At 37.1% G+C, this 18,743-nt stretch overlaps 1 protein-coding gene across 2 annotated transcripts in view; it reads right to left on the reverse strand.

The window, feature by feature from the left end:
- The window catches only part of LOC135197606 (uncharacterized), a 44,296-nt gene extending 25,984 nt beyond the window's left edge, over positions 1 to 18,312 (reverse strand). The window contains exons 1-2 of one of the 2 annotated variants that reach the window (XM_064224634.1): positions 18,101 to 18,312; positions 17,528 to 17,686 (exon numbers count right to left, since the gene is read on the reverse strand). The gene's annotated coding sequence lies outside the window, so the exon portion shown is untranslated. The other variant, XM_064224635.1, reaches the window with a different exon arrangement.
- Between the last annotated feature and the right edge of the window lie 431 nt (positions 18,313 to 18,743).

Below are 18,743 nucleotides of genomic sequence, written 5' to 3' on the forward strand. Positions count from 1 at the left end.
TCATCTTATTTCTGAGAAGATCAATGGTATAGTCAATGAACTCAGACCAAAAGAAGAAGAGAGAATTAAAAAGATGATGATGATGACGGGGTAAATCCCATAGTCTGGTCGTAGAGGGAAGAGAAAGAAAGGCAACCAATGAACCTTACAATCAGATTATGATTTTTTATTCAAAGCAAAATGCAGGATGAGATGAATTTCCATCTTATTATTATTATTATTATTATTATTATTATTATTATTATTATTATTATTATTATAAAAATCGTTTAAGCAGACCACTGAGCTGATTAATAACGGTTCTCTTAGGGTTGGCCCGAAGGATTAAAAAGAATTGGAGTATAGTACCAGGTCTAGACTAATGATGAATGGAAAATGAAATCTTAAAAAAAATAAATTTGTGAAAAGGCACGTACACACATTAAATATTTACTCAAGTCTAAGTGCACAATGAAAAATAAAACGATAAATAAATAAAACTAAGTAATGCATTAGAAAAGTATCTGGTGTTTTGTTCATCTTCAACCAAATGTTCAGAAAGAGATCTAGTCATTTTTTTAGATAATACGATAAGCTATCCAAGAACCACTAAAACGTCTAGGTAGGTTCTAAAGATCTCTTTCCACAGAATATCAGTGAAAAAATGGAACCAAGAAGAAGACTAGAAAGGAACCAAGAAAGAGAAACGGACAGATTTAAAATCAAATAAACTATACGAGAATTGAATGGCTGTCATTTATGACCTATAACAATGTGTCCCATTCAATACTTTAAAAATAATAATGCACAACAGTTCATTAAGCAAATAACTTTGCCAGCTTTCTTGGTTTCCCGGGACTTAGAGAGACCCCTGGCTACACACAGCCGACTCTTATAGGGCCTGTTACACCTAATAAATAATCAAATTTGGGATGTGGTTGCTAGACATGCGTCTATGGCCTCATTTGAAGCCAAACAAATAGTTCTAACCTGACCCAAGGTTCCTACAACTGATAGAGAGAGAGAGTGAGAGAGAGAGAGAGAGAGAGAGAGAGAGAGAGAGAGAGAGAGAGAGAGAGAGAGAGAGAAAGTCCCCTGTGTATAAAAGAAATTTAACGTTGGCTGTCATCAGTTATCGTAAGACAAGTGGTTTAGCAAACATATCATAAAGCTACAAAACTTGAGAGCGCTCAGTACACTACAGACTTTCAGAATACCGGCCACAAACATCTACCATCTATGAAATATGTGTATCTGCTGTTACATGGAATGCCTATTTTTGTCACTGACTTGGCATAATATGAAAACATGCCTAGCAAAGAGACGAACAATCTGTAGTAAGTTCAATCACAATTTCTGCTATATAAACCATGTGAATTCCCTGTTTTTTGTTTGGTAAAGAAGGTCTATATTACTTCAGTATAGCCAGAATGACCTCGGGGATTTTTCGGTTCCATATATGAACAACTCGGCAGAATTGAATCGCGAGCCCATTTCACATGAACAAGTCGGCAGTTCAAAAGAACTTGATTATCATCGTCTTCTCCGATGAGATTTAATCGCCTCCCAGCTATTTCTTCTTTCAGCAATTACCGAAAATATCATGGAGCTCAAAACATCAGAAAGAGCAAGCAGAGGCAGATTAATAGTGTCCAAAACTATACCAGGAAAACTAAGGAAAGCACACAGGACATTAATTCACTATGCACCAGCATCGATCGATAATGCGTTGCCAGCTCATCTGAGGAACATATTAGGAGTGAGCGTTGATATGTTTAAGACTAAGCTCGACAAATATATAGGTAAGCCGCATCCCAGACCATCCACGATTGGAAGATGCAAAATATACCGGAAGATGCATTAGCAATTCTCTGGTAGGCATTAAAGGTGCCTCACACTGAGGGACCTGGGTCAACCCGAACGAGCTGAAAGGTCTGCAAGGAGAGTAAACAAAGAAATAGAGGATGTCTTGAATATTTCTTCAAAGTAAGCTACGTAGGCCTACCATCAACTTTTGACTGACGCTTCTGGGAATCTAGCTGGTATATTATTACAATAAAGACGTTTCACTGAGTCTTTTGACGGCTCGAAAATGACTATTGATACCATTACTGCAAATAAGCAAAGAATTATGAGGAATCGCCTATCAAAAATTAAAAACATACATCGATCATAGGCGTTAGGCAACGTTGGATCAGGTCAGTATTGAGATGGGTGACCAGCAAGGTATACCAGACGTCTCCAGAATATAAACCCATTGAGTTGAGATGCTAATACTGTATACATATATATACTATATATATATGTGTGTGTGTGTGTGTTTGTGTGTAAATATACATACGTATGTAATGATCACGACAACTGTTCTAAACGAACGCTACATCTTAGAGCTAATGTTAAACATAACAACATTGTAAAGAATAAAAGCATAACTTATTCACCGCTGGCCAAACACGCCTTCCCCCTCCCCCCTTCACACAACACCCGTCTTTCCCAGCACCAGCAACAGGAACTGCATAATGTAAATTTGGCCTCAGCATGAAGCATTTAGTGACTTCAACCGTTTCTGAAGCGCGCTGAAAGGTCAGCTCTGAATTAGAGATTCCTTCGTCATTCATACTTGACTTGAGACAAAAGAAGTATGAATATTAGCGCTGCTCGAAGAAAGGAAAGTGTTTGAGAGAGAGAGAGAGAGAGTTAAGATTATTTGTTCGAGTTGCAGTTCACCCCAAAGTTGTATTTCAGCTTCTCCAACAACCATCTTAAAATTATTTAAATTCGAAATAAGATAACGTCAAGAGGAAACTCAGTTTCTACACGACAAAAGGCAGGGAGTTCAAGTCACACCGGTTAATTTACAATAGGCAAAAGTCCAATGAAACGGCCGGTTGGTACATACCCGGGTATTATACATGAATCATCTGCGACAAAGTTATGAACGAGACGAATATTTTTATCAAGATATTTCTCTGTAAATTCTATATACTTTCTGATTCTCGCAGGTAATACAACAGGTTAAATTATAAAATACAACGTTTCGATCGATCCTTCAATTCATACACCGCTGCTTAATAAAAATAACTTTGGAATGCCAAACTTTCTCCTTCGAAGGTAACTTTCGGTATAACAGGAACGCCTGTTGATTTAGTTGAGCCGTGATGTAGTGAATCTAAATAAAATTTTATTAGCAATTTATTCACGGGGTAAACAGACTTGAATTACACGAAGATTCTGAAAGAAACCTTACTGTGATAGAACTTCTATCAGGCAAGAGTGATAAAGGTAACATGGTCTTATGATGAATGTATATACGAGTATAATATATATATATATATATATATATATATATATATATATATATATATATATATATATATATATGAAGTAATAAAAGTCCACACTTATGTAAAATGTGTATTAAAAAATACATAAAAGACGGGAGCTTTCATCTACTTGATCAGTAGACCTCATCAGCCGTACTGATTTTTCCTTTTCAAAAAATATACAAAAAAGTTACGAAGGACAGGCAGGACTCTGGAACGTTCCCCACCGAAGGGATAACAAAAAAACCAAAACAAAACTATCTCAGATATGTTCCAGTCACCGGTATGGTGGGATTAATATAATATATATATAATATAAAATATATAATACTATATATATATATATTATATAATAATACTAATATATACAGTATATATATATATATATATATATATATATATATATATATGTATAGATATATATATATATATATATATATATATATATAAATAGATAGATAGATAGATAGACAACTGGAGGACTCTACCTGTCTTACACAATCCACGCAAATTGCAGCGAGTGTGGAGAAAAAATTCTTAATAGACATGTGCATATGAATACGTATATACATGCATACATACATAGCGGTACATGAGCTTTCACGAACAAGATCCTAGGACAAAACCACAAATAACTCTCATGCAAAATATGACCGATGTCTTTTAAACTCTGGAATATCTAATCCAAATTATCAGATAAATTTATGAAAGTTTATGAAAAGGGTTCAGTTTGCAAACAAGTCTCATAAAACACTACTTTTAAAACAGTAAGTAGTAACGACGGCGAAGATAATAAGAAAATTCTAATCAGCAAGCAATACAATCATCTTTATGCCAGTCTTTCAGGAAAAAAAACTCCTGAAATGGGGAAAACCTCCTTTGTTTTCCTCTCAGACGAGTCTTTGTGCTTAAAAGTTCCCGGAAAGAGACGCAAACGAAAGTTTTGACAGGCTGACTGACACACGAAATGTCACTCGTGAGGCGAGGTGGATTTCGCCAAAGGGCTGAGGTGTCCGTCACTGAGTCCTCTGTGGTTGACAGGACAGGGAAACCCGAGGAAATTACATATTTGTATTTTTACGTAATTTCCTTTTTTGTTATCGATGACTGCCAGTGCGTTCAGGTCAGATCAATACATGGATTTATAGGGAAACGTGAGACAATAATAATTCTTTGATTTGTTCGACGAGAATAAAATCAAGACTGATTTTTCGTGTTTAAGTGAGCAAGAATTTTTTAAAAATGTGTTTTTGTATTCACCATAGCTAAAATTTTTTTCCATGTCATCCATTTTTTATATAGTGATTTCTTTATTATCTGTCCGGTGTTTTAGGAATGAAAATGAACACTTTTGTTCATCTGAAAATGTGAACGAAGCTCAGCTGAAACATGGCGATATGATTTTGTAAATCTACTACTTTATGTCAATCTTATTTCTTTTCATTTGGAGATGGATTCAAACTGACTAAAAGCAGTCAAATTCAACCGATAAACTCATTTATAAAAGATGCTGGAAAGAATAATTTTTTTTACTCCTGTGAAACTTCCTCAGTAATCATGAAAAAGAAAATTGCTTTTTGGTTTTATCGAGTGGAGTCATTTCTAATTTTTGAAAACACGAAGGTTTACGAGACTGGAAGAAGGGCCATTCAAAATTATTTATATTCCGGTGCAATTGCTCTATAGTAAAAGTCGCCTCCAATATATATATATATATATATATATATATATATATATATATATATATATATATATATATATATATATATATATATATATATGTGTGTGTGTGTGTGTGAGTGTTCGCTTGTGTATGTACATTTACAGCAGTTTCTGGTAAGCAACTCTTAATGGATAAGGATGCACACACGTCCACTATTTTAAGACAACACTTTCCTAATCTTCTGAACCTGCTCTTAAGCTGGAGGCTAAACTCCGAAGGAAAACACAACAGTCGTTGAAGTTTTTTTCCATTTTATTCTTCTCTGCCGGCAGCTTTTCAGCTCCACACTCAAGGCTGCACTTGGTCCAGAATGGAACTGCCCTCTAACATAAATTTCTCACAGTCATTTATAAAAGAATAAAGTCATAATCCCAAAGAAAAGGAAAAACGAACCAACAGAGAAATTTCACAGATCTGGATTATTCTTCTGGAATGACGAGTCCTGGTTGCTTGCAGTGGAATTTTTTTTTCTGCTGGAGGGAAAGAACGTAGTCTGGAGACCTGGATATTCAGAGTAGGCTGCTGAAATGCGATGCTCGCTCAACGCTTCAGCAACCACAAGGTGCCCATAGCCATCTTCTCGGTGCACAACTGATACGTCTCTAACAAAGTCAGTTAGTGTGGGCCTAGACTATGTTCTCACCTCCAACAGAAGAAAATTCCGTCAACACTTTTCCTGTCCACCCTCAGATCTTAAAAACTACTGAGACTAGAGGGCTGCAAATTGGCATGTTGATCATCCACCTTCCAATCATCTAACATATCAAATTGCATCCCTCTAGCATCAGTAGATTTTTTAAAATTAAAGTTAGCCATAATCGTGCTTCTGGCAACGATATGATAGTCCAACACCGGGCCGTGGTTATTAAAGTTCACGGGCAGCGGCTCATACACCATTATACCAAGACCACAGAGAAATGGATCTATTTTCGGTGGCCTTGATTATACGCTGTACAGAAAACTCAATTGGGGCGAAGAAACTTCGGTGCATTTCTTATTTGTTTAATCTTGGATCACCTTCATAGCTGAGATGAAAAGCCGTCGACAGAGGGGAATATTGTCGTTAGCTTTGGAGTTTTAGCCTTTAGCAAAAGAGAATATTCAGAGAACTTGACCGGTGCCGTTTTAAAATTGTGGATGCGATTCTTCAGCGTAACGACCAAAAGTATTATGGCCTGTAATCTTTCGTTCACTATACGAGCCTATATGCAAAGATGAGAGAGATTGAACCAGTTGCCTGATTAATTTTGTTATGAAACATAAGGTCTCTTGTATGTCCATTGTTACCGTCATACAATTTTGAGTACTGACTACGTCTAAAGGCCCCCATACACTAAACGATTGTCTAAACGACTGTCTGAACGAATGTCGTTATCGACCCACACACACACACACACACACTATTCATGCAGTATGAACGATCTCCGCACCGATTCGAGTCTGAACAAAGATGACATTGCTTCATCTCGCGATAGCGTTATATCGGCAGACAAACCCATACATTGAACGACCTGTGTATGACAGACTTAAATCGCAAGCCAGCAACTTGGTCATGACAGATTCCCGCTGAGATCGTTCAGACACGAAGCTCCGCCCACTTTTGCATTCAGACAAGCCCATACACAATGTTCTTGCGAACGATACAGACAGTCGTTCAGGCAATCGTTCAATGAATGGAGACCTTAATACTGGGGACGTTTCAAAGATGGAACATAGAGAGAAAATCTTTCAAGACTCTATACATGGCAAAATAAGTGCCACTGAGGAATGAAGAAAATAAACAATGAAAAAGAACACTAATAAAGAAATTAATATTAATGAAAAAGAACAACAATAATAATATATAAAATTAAACAAATTCCCAGGGGGCCAAACTGTGAAAACGAGCATGGCTGTAGACGCTAAGCTCACAAAAACTATAACCAGGTATACTTCAGATTATGATCTAAGAGGACAACCTCATAAACAAACTGCAGGAAAATAGTGGCGAGCCCCAAACCAACACTGCACTTTTAGCAACACCGGCGCTAAAGCAAACAATGACAGTGTTAGTATACTGATAAACACCGAAACAAAAACCATTTTAACTTTATCATGCGTAATTCTTGTATTTTTCAGCATTTTCATGGTTTGTGAATGAGTTCCTCGGGTACTCATGGAGGTAAAGCAAAATGAAGTTTCAATTTCAGGGACTTTTCATCTGTTCATATGAGACAGACACTGAGATGAAGAAAAGGCGTTACTGAAACTGGCTATTATCATTTTCTGTTGTCTACATGTCATGTTGTATGTACTTTAATTGGTAGTGACAGCAGGTGCAGTTTGTTTTTTGTTACATGTGTCTGAGACAAGATGCATAGTTGGCCGGCAGGGGGGCGGGGGTGGAGGAGCTGAGGCAGAAGTGATTCTTCACCTGGCAAATGGGGTAGAAACTGTCTGTGGACAATACTCTGAGTGTGATTTGCAAAGACTCCGCTGAGAGGGAAATGATGAACATTCAGCCCACATCTGTACTACCAAACCTCTGTGATGCTATGAATGATCAGCAGGATCGAACATACTCAAGTCTTAAAAATGAATAAACAATGAAGCATGGATAACAGATAAGTCTCCCAGTAGCATACGAGGTGTTAGAACTGGTACATCATCTTAAAGAGCTAGAAGCTAGGCAGAAAAAAAATTATTTGAGAGATAAGTCGGGCGCCACTTTTACAGCTTGCCAGCCTTCAAGCAGTGTATCAGTCTTGGGATGACCTACTGCAGTGAGACAAAATGTACCACCATATGACACTAACATCACCTGTGTCATATGCAGCAAACATTGGAACCAAGGAAAGACACCAACTTTAAAGCCATCAACAAAGCAAAGACAACGAGTACTATATGACAAGCTTCAGGATTGCGACTCATCTGCTCCTTGTCTATCCCATTTGTTGATTTCCTTGTCTACCCCACTTGTTGATGTCCTTGAAAAATTAAATCTTGCACACAATCTCGTGTAGAGGACAAACAGCAAACCATACAATCTGAAGCAAGAAAGCTGAGAAAAGACATTAGGATCTGGAAGGAACAAAAACTCCACTCAATCATGAGAAGTGTCCTTTAAAAGTGCAGAAAAGATGATTCCACAATCTCTCTCCAGTTTTGCTGCAACACTCCTCTCTGACAAAGCAGCAGAATGAAGACTTACAGAACTAGGTGTTAGTTATTCAAACAACTAAAAAAAAGACACTGGTACTGTCTCAGCTACCACTGCATCATGCGGTTGCAATACCATTAGGCGCTGAAAAAAGCTTACCACCTCTACAAGCAAGCATACTGCAAGTTGCTCATTAACGTGGACAACAGACTTGGCCAAGGGATCTAATACATCATACAGTGCTGACTAACCAAAAAGGCTGAAGACATTATTTGTCTGGTTGAAGAGGAAAGTGTGTTCATCTCTGACACAATGAGTCATTGCTATGGAACACTTTATGTCTTTGTAATGGATAACCTTGTGTGGCAGAAGAAGGTGCCACAGGGAGGTACTTCAAAGCTACAACTACTATTGAAAATCTTGAGTCAACTACTGTAAGTTAGGCGGGGATAATGTAAGCTTTTCTGCCTCACCTTGTCATATGAGGTAGACTCTGAAATGTATTCCAGACAGTATTAGTACCATTCATACCTGTCATATCTCTGCTAGCGACAGGCAGAGATTTAGATCACTCAGCAGTATTGGTCATTTCAGAAGTCGGGAGACAACCTGTGATGGTTTGGCTGAAGACATGCTGCAAATTTGGCTCTTTGAAACACAGGTAATATTCACAGATGCTTGAATTGCCAAAGCAGATGCAGTGCTTTCAGGATTCTTAGCGTTCACTTCAAGACACACAGCAGAAGTCAAGCACAATCGAGTGTCTTTCCTGGACACCGGCCTTTCCCACAGATTCCGGTGATATGAAAGAGATGACTCACGTAGAAAAGACAACTGAAGCCCTAGGAGGACCCTGAGGAACATACTCGCTGTCGTCACTGGTGGCCAAGCCATATATGAATTGCAAAGTTGCAATGCCAGTTAATGATAAGTATATAGATGAGTTCTGCAATGATGTACTACTTCTTAGAGGCTTTAGTCAGGCACACAACTCTTTGAAAGCCATCTGTAAGATCCTTCAGGACTCTTGCATTGAGGAACTTCTTATATTTTCTGGGATGTTTAGTGGAGAGACAGCAAAGATCTTTGCAGAAAAGGCTGACAATTACTAATCTAAGCAGTAGCTTGTCGGACTGCAAAAGTCATTTCTTTCACCAACGAAAAATAACATAAATACGCTATATTTTATTATAGATAATGTTTCAGTACTGTTTAACATGCACATTACTTATTTTTTACATTTTCAGTCTAATAAATAAATCATAAATATCCTATCCTCAAATTCCTGTATCTTTAACTCAACGCGAAACACCTTTTTCAGACCTTTTTAGGCTCTTCCATGGACCTTCCCTAACCCCCAACAACAACACTAGCAAAGTAGTTTATAGTCTTACTCCCCGAGTAAGCGAAAATAACTAGAAAAGTGGGGAAACTAGTCAGAATTTTCAAATACCAGACGTAAACAAAAAATCTGATTAAAAAAATGTTTCAAGGTTCTCGCAAACTACAGGGTGGTCCGAGAGTCTTGTTGCCCCTACCAAAGAGAAAGTTTCACATGAACGATACCAAAATACCGAACAGTTGAAGGACGCTGTTCGGTCAGCATTTGCGACAATTACCAAAGAACTGCTTCGTCGAATGAAAATGGTGGTCAATGAAAGCAAATAAACTGAATCCAGTACATCTTCCTCTCTATTACTTATATTACTTGTTCTTCTATTGCTTCAGTGTTCTTATTTCGTTCTATTGTTCTTACACTCATAAGGAACCTGGCACATGTACAGGGTGGCCCGAAAGTCTTGTTACCCCTACCAAAAAGTACCAACAATAGAGGTACAAGTATTGCAATAATACAAAATACATACCTGGATTCAGTGAATAAACTGAATCCAGGATATGTATTTTGTATTATTGTTGGTACCTTTTGGTTCGGGTAACAAGACTTTCGGACCACCCTGACATATGCCAGGTTCCTCATGAGTGTAAATGACCTTGCTGTTGTTTTGTAGAACATAATGTCAAGGTTTCTGTATAATGTTTCATTCGGGAAGGGAGGCTGGCGTCCAAACTTTATCAGCTCGGAATTCCGATGTCATGAGGAATAGACTACGGAACCGCTTTATCATAACTTGGTAGGAATGTGTAGATCGAATTGCTATTAACAGAGTAAACCATTAGAACAGTTATTGTCAAAATGGATGCCGTGGCACCCTGGGGTGCCATAGACTGTGCCTAGGGGTGCCGCAAGAGTGCCTGGAATATTGCCTTGGCTACATCTCTCAGTGAACATTTCTATAAAAAGAATGGTTGCAGAAGCCTTCATATTACTATTATCATGTGTCTATTTATATAGATTAATAATATACTATAAGATATACATATATATAATATATATATATTATATATATATATATATATATATATATATATGTATGTTGTATATATATATATCTATACGATTATATATAAATATTTTATTATAACATTATAATAATATAATATTATATATATATATATATTATATATATATTTTATATATATTAGATATATATATTATTATTTGATCTATATATATATATATTAATATTGATATATATATATATAATATATAACTATATATTAATAGATTTAATATAATATATATATTATATATATTATATATTTATCTATAATATATATATATATATATATTTATATATATAGAATCTACTGGTCACTTTTTTATCAGATACATATGCACTGTAATAGCCACAATACCCCCTTAACTTCTTCAATATTTTGCTCTTTTTGGATGCACTTGTCGCTGCAAAGCCTTTGAACTTGGATCTCAGGCTTTGTAGTGACAAGCGTATCCAAAAGAGAGCAAAGAATTTATTGTGGCTATTACAGTTGATATATATATATATATATATATTATATATATATATATATATTATATATATCTATATATATTTACGTATGAGCCCGGCCTTGAGAGAGGCTCGATACGTAAACAGAAATAATTGAGGGAGAACAAGATGAAATTACTTGAACTTACCGTAAAAGGCTTTATAGTGATACTTTACTCAAGAGGAAAGGTCACCAGAAACTCAGCTAGTTACTTTACAGCTATTTATTTACAAAAGGCCCTTACTGGCCTGGAGAAAAGTAAATGCAGCGTCCACACGTTGGGACCCATATATCTCTCACAAATGGATAGCTGGCTAAAATGTGATTCGTGAAAGCTGGTTTCATAATCTTCGGTAATGCAACACTTGCGGGCAGATAGACGTGACACGTGACGCAGGGAATCTGGAAAAGGATCCCAGATTAAACAAGATAAAAGAAAAAGGATTTCTTGCCCCAAATTATGATTGGTTTGTTCTCTAACCCTGGGGAAAAGGAACTCTAATGTTTCACTGAGGTATGCAATGACTTCATTTGTCTGGGACGATCACACAAGGGAAACATGCGGCTATGAGGCAGTGAGAGGGAACAAAGGGATGAGTTCTTTTTGGTTTTGAAATTGAATTGGGAAAATGGGGATCAAATAGATAATAGGATGTAAGGGACTGGCAATATGCTGTTTCACAAGACGTACTTGGATGTCGTGTTCAGTGGATCTTTGTAGAAAATGTGGCCTGGCTTTGTCTTAGGCCTGGGTCGTTTGGCGCGCCACTAACCCCATGGATAGGCCTAAATGGAAGGCAGGTGGTCGGACATCCGTCCGAAGGTCACGTCTGGAGACGACTGGGGCTGAATCCAGGTGTTTTCCATGGGTGTTGGGAGTCAGCTTAACCCCCCACGAGCAGGGCAAATCCTGGAAACAGAACATACAGCCAGCAGAGGGTTCACAGGAAAAAGATTTTAAGATATAGGCCTAAGAAGTGCCAGTCTGCCTACATCCTTCCCTTCGAGATACATCCCTAAAGCTGACAAAAGACTATATTCTCCCTTCTCACAGGAAATTCTTAACCCTGGACGGCTAGCGTTGGTTTCCCGCCCAAATCAGCTGATATTTGGAGGAAGATGGCTGCCGTTTTACAAATCAAACTAATTAATTAATTGCTGGGTAGACGAAACGATCTATAAACGTCACAATATATATATATATATATATATATATATATATATATATATAATATAAATATATATTCAAGCGATATTGTGTGATGGGGAATAACACAGAACACTGAACATAATTTGGTGAGATTCAATAATCAAGTATTGGCTCAGACGAAGTCCTTTCAGATTTTATTACTTATCAAATCAGTGTCATCTACCTACCACAAGTCTGCAGTCATCCCTGGAACAATGGACAGTGAATTTCCGTTTTCTATAGAATTCTATTCTCTCAACGCGAAAGCATCTGAGTCGATCATCACACTTAAGTGATGATTCATTACTAAAATCGCTTTTAATATATCACCTACATATGACTAGAATCAAGGTCTCCTTCTTGCAATGGACTGAAGGCACGAAGAACAGGAAGATGTTATTCAAGCAGAAAATTCTGGTATCTGGCAAAGTACTTTAATTTCTAACAATCATTCGGTTCTATTATGTCTATAAGGCTTGCATAATTCTCATTTTGTGATATATATATATATATGTATATATATATATATATATATATATATATATATATATATATATATATATATATAATACATACATATGTATGTATGTATGTTTGTATATATATAATATATGTGTGTAAATAGGTATATATACATGCATACATACTATATATATATATAATATATATATATATATATATATATAGAGAGAGAGAGAGAGAGAGGAGAGAGAGAGAAGAGAGAGAGAGAGAGAGAGAATATATGTCACTCATCCATAGTTTTAGAGTATATTCCTTATAAGCATCTGGTTTCATTAGTCAGACAAAAACAAAATAATAAAATCTTATGACTAGTCCTGGAGTTAAAAGCATTATATTTCATATCATTTATAAACTTCAAAATGATGTGGTAACGAATTTTCTGTACAGAATCAAAAGTTTTCTACTGAATTCAACGAATCTTGATTTTTTTTGTAACTTTTTAAGAAAATGTTCATAGAGGTAATGGGACGAGATAAGTCTCCATAGTGTCACTTGATATTTACTGCGAGAGAGAGAGAGAGAGAGAGAGAGAGAGAGAGAGAGAGAGAGAGAGAGAGAGAGAGAGAGAGAGCATGCCAGCGCTTTACTTTATTGAAATGGATTCCAAACACGGTACAAAGCCCCAGGCAAAGATTCCCTATATCTTGAGGTACAAAGCACTTGTCCCAACTCACTATAGTTTCTCAAGGGTAAGAAATGTATTCATTAATGTAATAACAAGCTGCTGATGACGATTCAGCTGCAGAGAAGTAGCTATGAGATGGTGGAAGCTTTCTACACTAGTGATTCATACTGGAATGAATAATTTGGGGGAGAAAATTTCAGTGTTGGATTGGCGTTGTGTTATTCTCAAAACTGCTCCTCCTCTGAGCCATATATATATATATATATATATATATATATATATATATATATATATATATATATATATATATAGTATATATATATATATATATACACACACACACACACATATATATATATATTATATATATATATATATATATATATAATGTGTGTGTGTGTATGTACGTAAATTCTTCAGTTAAAACAAGATACATCTCAAGTATAAAAGGCCCATTAAAACACTCTGGTTTAAAGCTAACGACTATATTTCGGTGCTCACATCAAGTGGAAATAAGTCCCCCGAAATATAGTCCTTATCTTTAAACCAGTGTTTTTAAGAGGCCTTTTATACTTGAGATATATATATATATATATATATATATATATAGATATATATTATATATATATATATATATATATATTATATATGTAAATAGCTATATATTTGTAAAATGAACAAAGTTACAGCCACGAAGGAATAAATGACACAATGAGATGCTAAGTACTTTTGTCACAGCAACTGGTCATAAGACGAAAGTGCTTAGCACCTCATTGTTTCATTTATTCCTCCTTCGTGGCTGTAACTTGGTTCGTATAATCATCACGTTTTTACCTTTTTCTTGATTTAGAATCAAAACATATATGTGTGTGTGTATGTGTGTGTGTGTACGCAGGGTAATCTCGCGTCCAAGACAAAGAAGGAGAATGACTAATGATTTCCTGTCTTCGTGGAAGCAATAACAACCTCCTGCAATATAAGCGGCTCCTCGAGGCGCCTATCAACTCTCGTCTTCCTCCTTAAGTAATGGAAGTGATCTAAAATACACCCAAGAGAAACTTGCTGAACGGATGACGCTGACGTCTAAAGAATTCACCGATTTTTGACGTGTCTGACATTTAACCTGTCTTTCAATCAGCCAAGGATCCCTGAATAGTGCATGACGTCACGAGAAAACAATGAAAGATGCGGAGAAGAAATAATGATATTTCTCTTCCTTTTTTTTATGTATAAATCTGATGACGCGTGAAGCGATTTTTTTTTCGCTTTTTTTTCTTTTACCTACGAGGTGCTCATGACGTTTCGACTTTCCATGAATCATGAATATTATCGTGAAGAGACGGAGAAGAATTGTATGTCTTTTCCTTAGATGCCAAACATAATCGATGTATTAATTATTTATTAAAAATTAACGACTGAATCTTTCAGAAATAGGCTCCTTAAGGCCCTACCTCCCACCCTGATGTTGCTTTGCAAAGTTAATAGGCAAGTGACACGCAAAGTAAATTCCTCAATCATTTTTTGTGCTATTTCGAACACTCCTTACAAACATGACTAAAGAGGCTCCTTGCAATCTGATCACCTAACGATCCTCATTCTCTGTGCCTTCAGGCATCCTCACTCTATTCACACGCACTATTATAGTTAAAGTTCCACTGAACTATAGGAAAGACCCCACCTTTCCATGGGGTACCCTCAGTAACTCCCGATAAATTTCTGTTTAAAAAACTACAAAATATGAACAGAAAAAAGCAAGCAAGCCATATTTCAATATGGCCATATTTTAAAATGTTCATCAAACCGAGCTGGAAAGGAATATCAAGTTCATTGAAAAATGTTTCTAATCATTTTCCGCAAATTAAAGGATTTCCACGTTACGTAGCATTTCTAAAATAAATTTTAAGAGTTGGATTTTATTGAATTCTAGATAAAAAAAACTCACTTGTAATCATTTATCACTTGTGGTAGACTTAGAATAATTATAATAATCATTATCGTGAAAATGATGACGACTACCGTGCGGCAATTTAGAAATTATTAAAAAGTCTATTAACTCCTTCTAATGGCCTCGGCAATCATATGAATTATATGTTGAAGACGATAATGAAAAACAGATTCACTCGTCACAAGCTGTTTCTGGCCTCCTGCAATACTACAATATACAGTAATCAAAGGCTACGCTTCGGGTTTGCAGATTATTCGAAAAATGGGAGATGTCCAGACTCTGAACAAAAGAGCTCCACATACACATTGCAAAACACCCAGAATCAAGTGACACGATGTGGAATAATATTCACAGAGTCATATTTGAAAAAGAAACCATCCTATGAATAAATGAGAGCAGATCGAAGACAATAACAGAAAGTGATTACACAATGCTTTTCAGTCCTGCTTGAAATGGGCGGAGCCTGGAGGCCATCTGAAACGATTGCTTGTCGGCAACAGCTCAGTTCGTGGCAAGTTCCTGGCAAGACCCGACCGAGGCCAAACTCTCCTCCGGTAAGGCTGCATCCCACTCGTCTAAAAGAGGTATATCTTAGTTTAACCAGACCACTGAGCTGATTAACAGCTCTCCTAGGGCTGGCCCGAAGGATTAGATACTTTTACCTGGCTAGCAACCAACTGGTCACCTAGCAACGGGACCTACAGCATATTGTGGGATCCGAACCACATTATATGAGAAATGAATTTCTATCACCAGAAATAAATTCCTCTGATTCCGCGTTGGCCGGGCAGAGAATCGAACTTCGGACCACCGGATTGGTGGCCGAGCGCGAAAACCACTTGTCCAATGAGGAACTTACCGCTCGTCCGTCTTAGGAAAGATTCTGCTGGATGTTAGATTATAATTATTTATGCGTCTGTATTTCCTTCCATCTTCTCTCGAAGTATGAGAAAATTAAAAGAGGCTTGTATACGTCAGAAGGTTAAACAGTTTACTGTTAATATCTAATTGTGATTAAAATGACGAGAAAAGGAATGTTAACGTGTATGTCAGTGGGTCTAACTCATAACAACATTTCTTGGTTAAATACGTAGACAAACATGCTCCTATTCACGACCTTACCGTTCCATTCATTTTCGACATGTGTGTGTAAATAAATTCTTCTGTTAAAACAGGATACGTCTCAAGTATAAAAGGCCCATTAAAACTCTGGTTTAAAACTTAGGACTATATTTCGGTGGACTCACATCCACCCCTGATAAGCGTGGGAGTCAGTCCAACGAAATATCGTCCTTAGCGTTAAACTAGTGTGTTTTAATGAGCCTTTATACTCGAGATATATATTTTATGTGTGTGCGTGTGCGTGTAAGTGTAAGTGTAAGTGTTGATGCAGATACGTATGTATGCACAAGTACGTTAATGCCAAAACAGGTACCTATCAACTAAAGTCCTGTCTTTTCCTTCCCACAGCTGATCACAAAAAGGGAAAGAAGATTCCACGGTGTGAGGAATTGAAAAAAGAAAGACGCCAAGTTTCGAAGAATTTCGCAGGCATTAATGACGCACAAACTGCTGAAGACGATGAATTCAAAGAAATGTAAATAAAGACGGTGACGCCTTGAGATGTTGCGATGTCTACAAACGTCTGAGAACCACCTTCATAAGAACAAACCTCAAGTCGTAGTTGGATATGATGGGAAATCTTACACTTCCCTCCTGCCTCTTAAGCCTAGGTATGTACTGAGCCAAAGGGAATCGAAGGAAATTAAGTATTTGTACATATTTTTAAACTGTGTGGATTTTTTGTATCCGTGGTACTGAATAAATATCAAACGTAATTTTATACGTGTTACCTGTACAAAGGCGATAGCCACAGATGAATGCATGTACATGTTACAATGTGTGTTTGAAAACAATGCGTTCTCTCCAAAATAATACTACGCCAATTTACAGGAATAATGACGAACCTTGCGCTAAACAACGCTTTAAAACAAGGCGATCAAATCGCCATTGAAGGCAACGGCAATGCAATCCTTGGGGGGTCTTCAGCCGTTACTCATCTAAACGTCAAGAAGGGCGGACATGAAGACATTGCTCTCCTAAAGAATAGGCCTACAATAACAACGTTAGCCAACCCTTTGGTTACACCTATGACTACACCTTACGGGAAACGTGCTCTCTCTAATCACTCACCTGATAATTCCTTCCAAGCAGCGTCCTTCGAAAGGATTCCAAAGGGCGACGTCCTTTTCGCCAGTTACATCTCCTTGGAAACACGACCGGTAAACGTGAACAGCAGTGACAGCAGCAACGATCCGTCAGAACAGCACGAGAAATTGCCCCCACCTCATCCTACAGCGAAAGGAAGGCGAAAGAGAGATACTATTAAGGTAGCAGAGATAAGGTTAGGATTAAATGAGCGCAAAATACTGAAAGAACACCTAACCAGTTCAATAGAGGCAATGAAAGGCATACAGTTGCTTCACACAAGCACGGGAGGACTGACATCTGATTTCATCTCAGCCATCACTGAAGCTGTAAAGACAATGCGAATTACCCGACTTCATTTGGTATCTGAAGACGATCCAGGTGCGTACTTTATCGCATGAAATTAGTATACTCACGATGATTGTCAAGGTTGTCGTGGTAAATCCCTTTGATAAATTCTGTCATCTGCTCTGCTAATCCCTGGAAACATGTGCAAGTTCTCTCTCTCTCTCTCCAGAGTCCAAGATTTATTTCACAATATTTTTCGCACATTTTTACCTGACGATCCTCGTGGTCGTTGTCAATGAGTTGACATTTTTACTTGATCTCTATCACCAATGTAATCCTAATTATTCTTCCCCACAGACAGTTCCCTGCTAAACTCCCTTTGGGGCGAGGTCTTGCCTTTTGAAGTGTTAAAGGCCAACCCCTGGTGGACAAGGATTCAGAACTTGACGTACGTCACTCATTCCCAGCATGTTCTTGTGGGCTCCTCAAACTGGATCACTGAAATCATGAAAAAGGTACAGAACTTTGTAGTCATTATCGAACCTTGGATTATCATTGCTCTTATTTGAACGATAGTAGCAAGGTGCAAGTATTTGAACATTTAGCAGTTGAATACTTTGGCATTAAAGTTTAGGCATTCAATTTTAAAACAGATATACAAAATAATGTTTTCTTCACACAACAAATTGCATGGTTAGGTTCGTGCACGGTTGCATGGATAAATCGCATACATCCTTAGGTAAAAATGTTCCAAAAATGTTGTGAAATGATTCTTGGACTTTATGGACAGAAAAAACAAAAGAAAAAGGTACAAATGTTGCCAGGAATCAGAAGACCAGATGACAGAATTGATCAGATTGACCAAGTCATCCTTGATAAGTATCGTAAGTTAAACGTGAAGCTCAAAGTCCGT

Source organism: Macrobrachium nipponense, chromosome 21, assembly GCF_015104395.2.
Source record: "Macrobrachium nipponense isolate FS-2020 chromosome 21, ASM1510439v2, whole genome shotgun sequence".
NCBI classification, from domain to species: Eukaryota; Metazoa; Arthropoda; class Malacostraca; order Decapoda; family Palaemonidae; genus Macrobrachium; species Macrobrachium nipponense.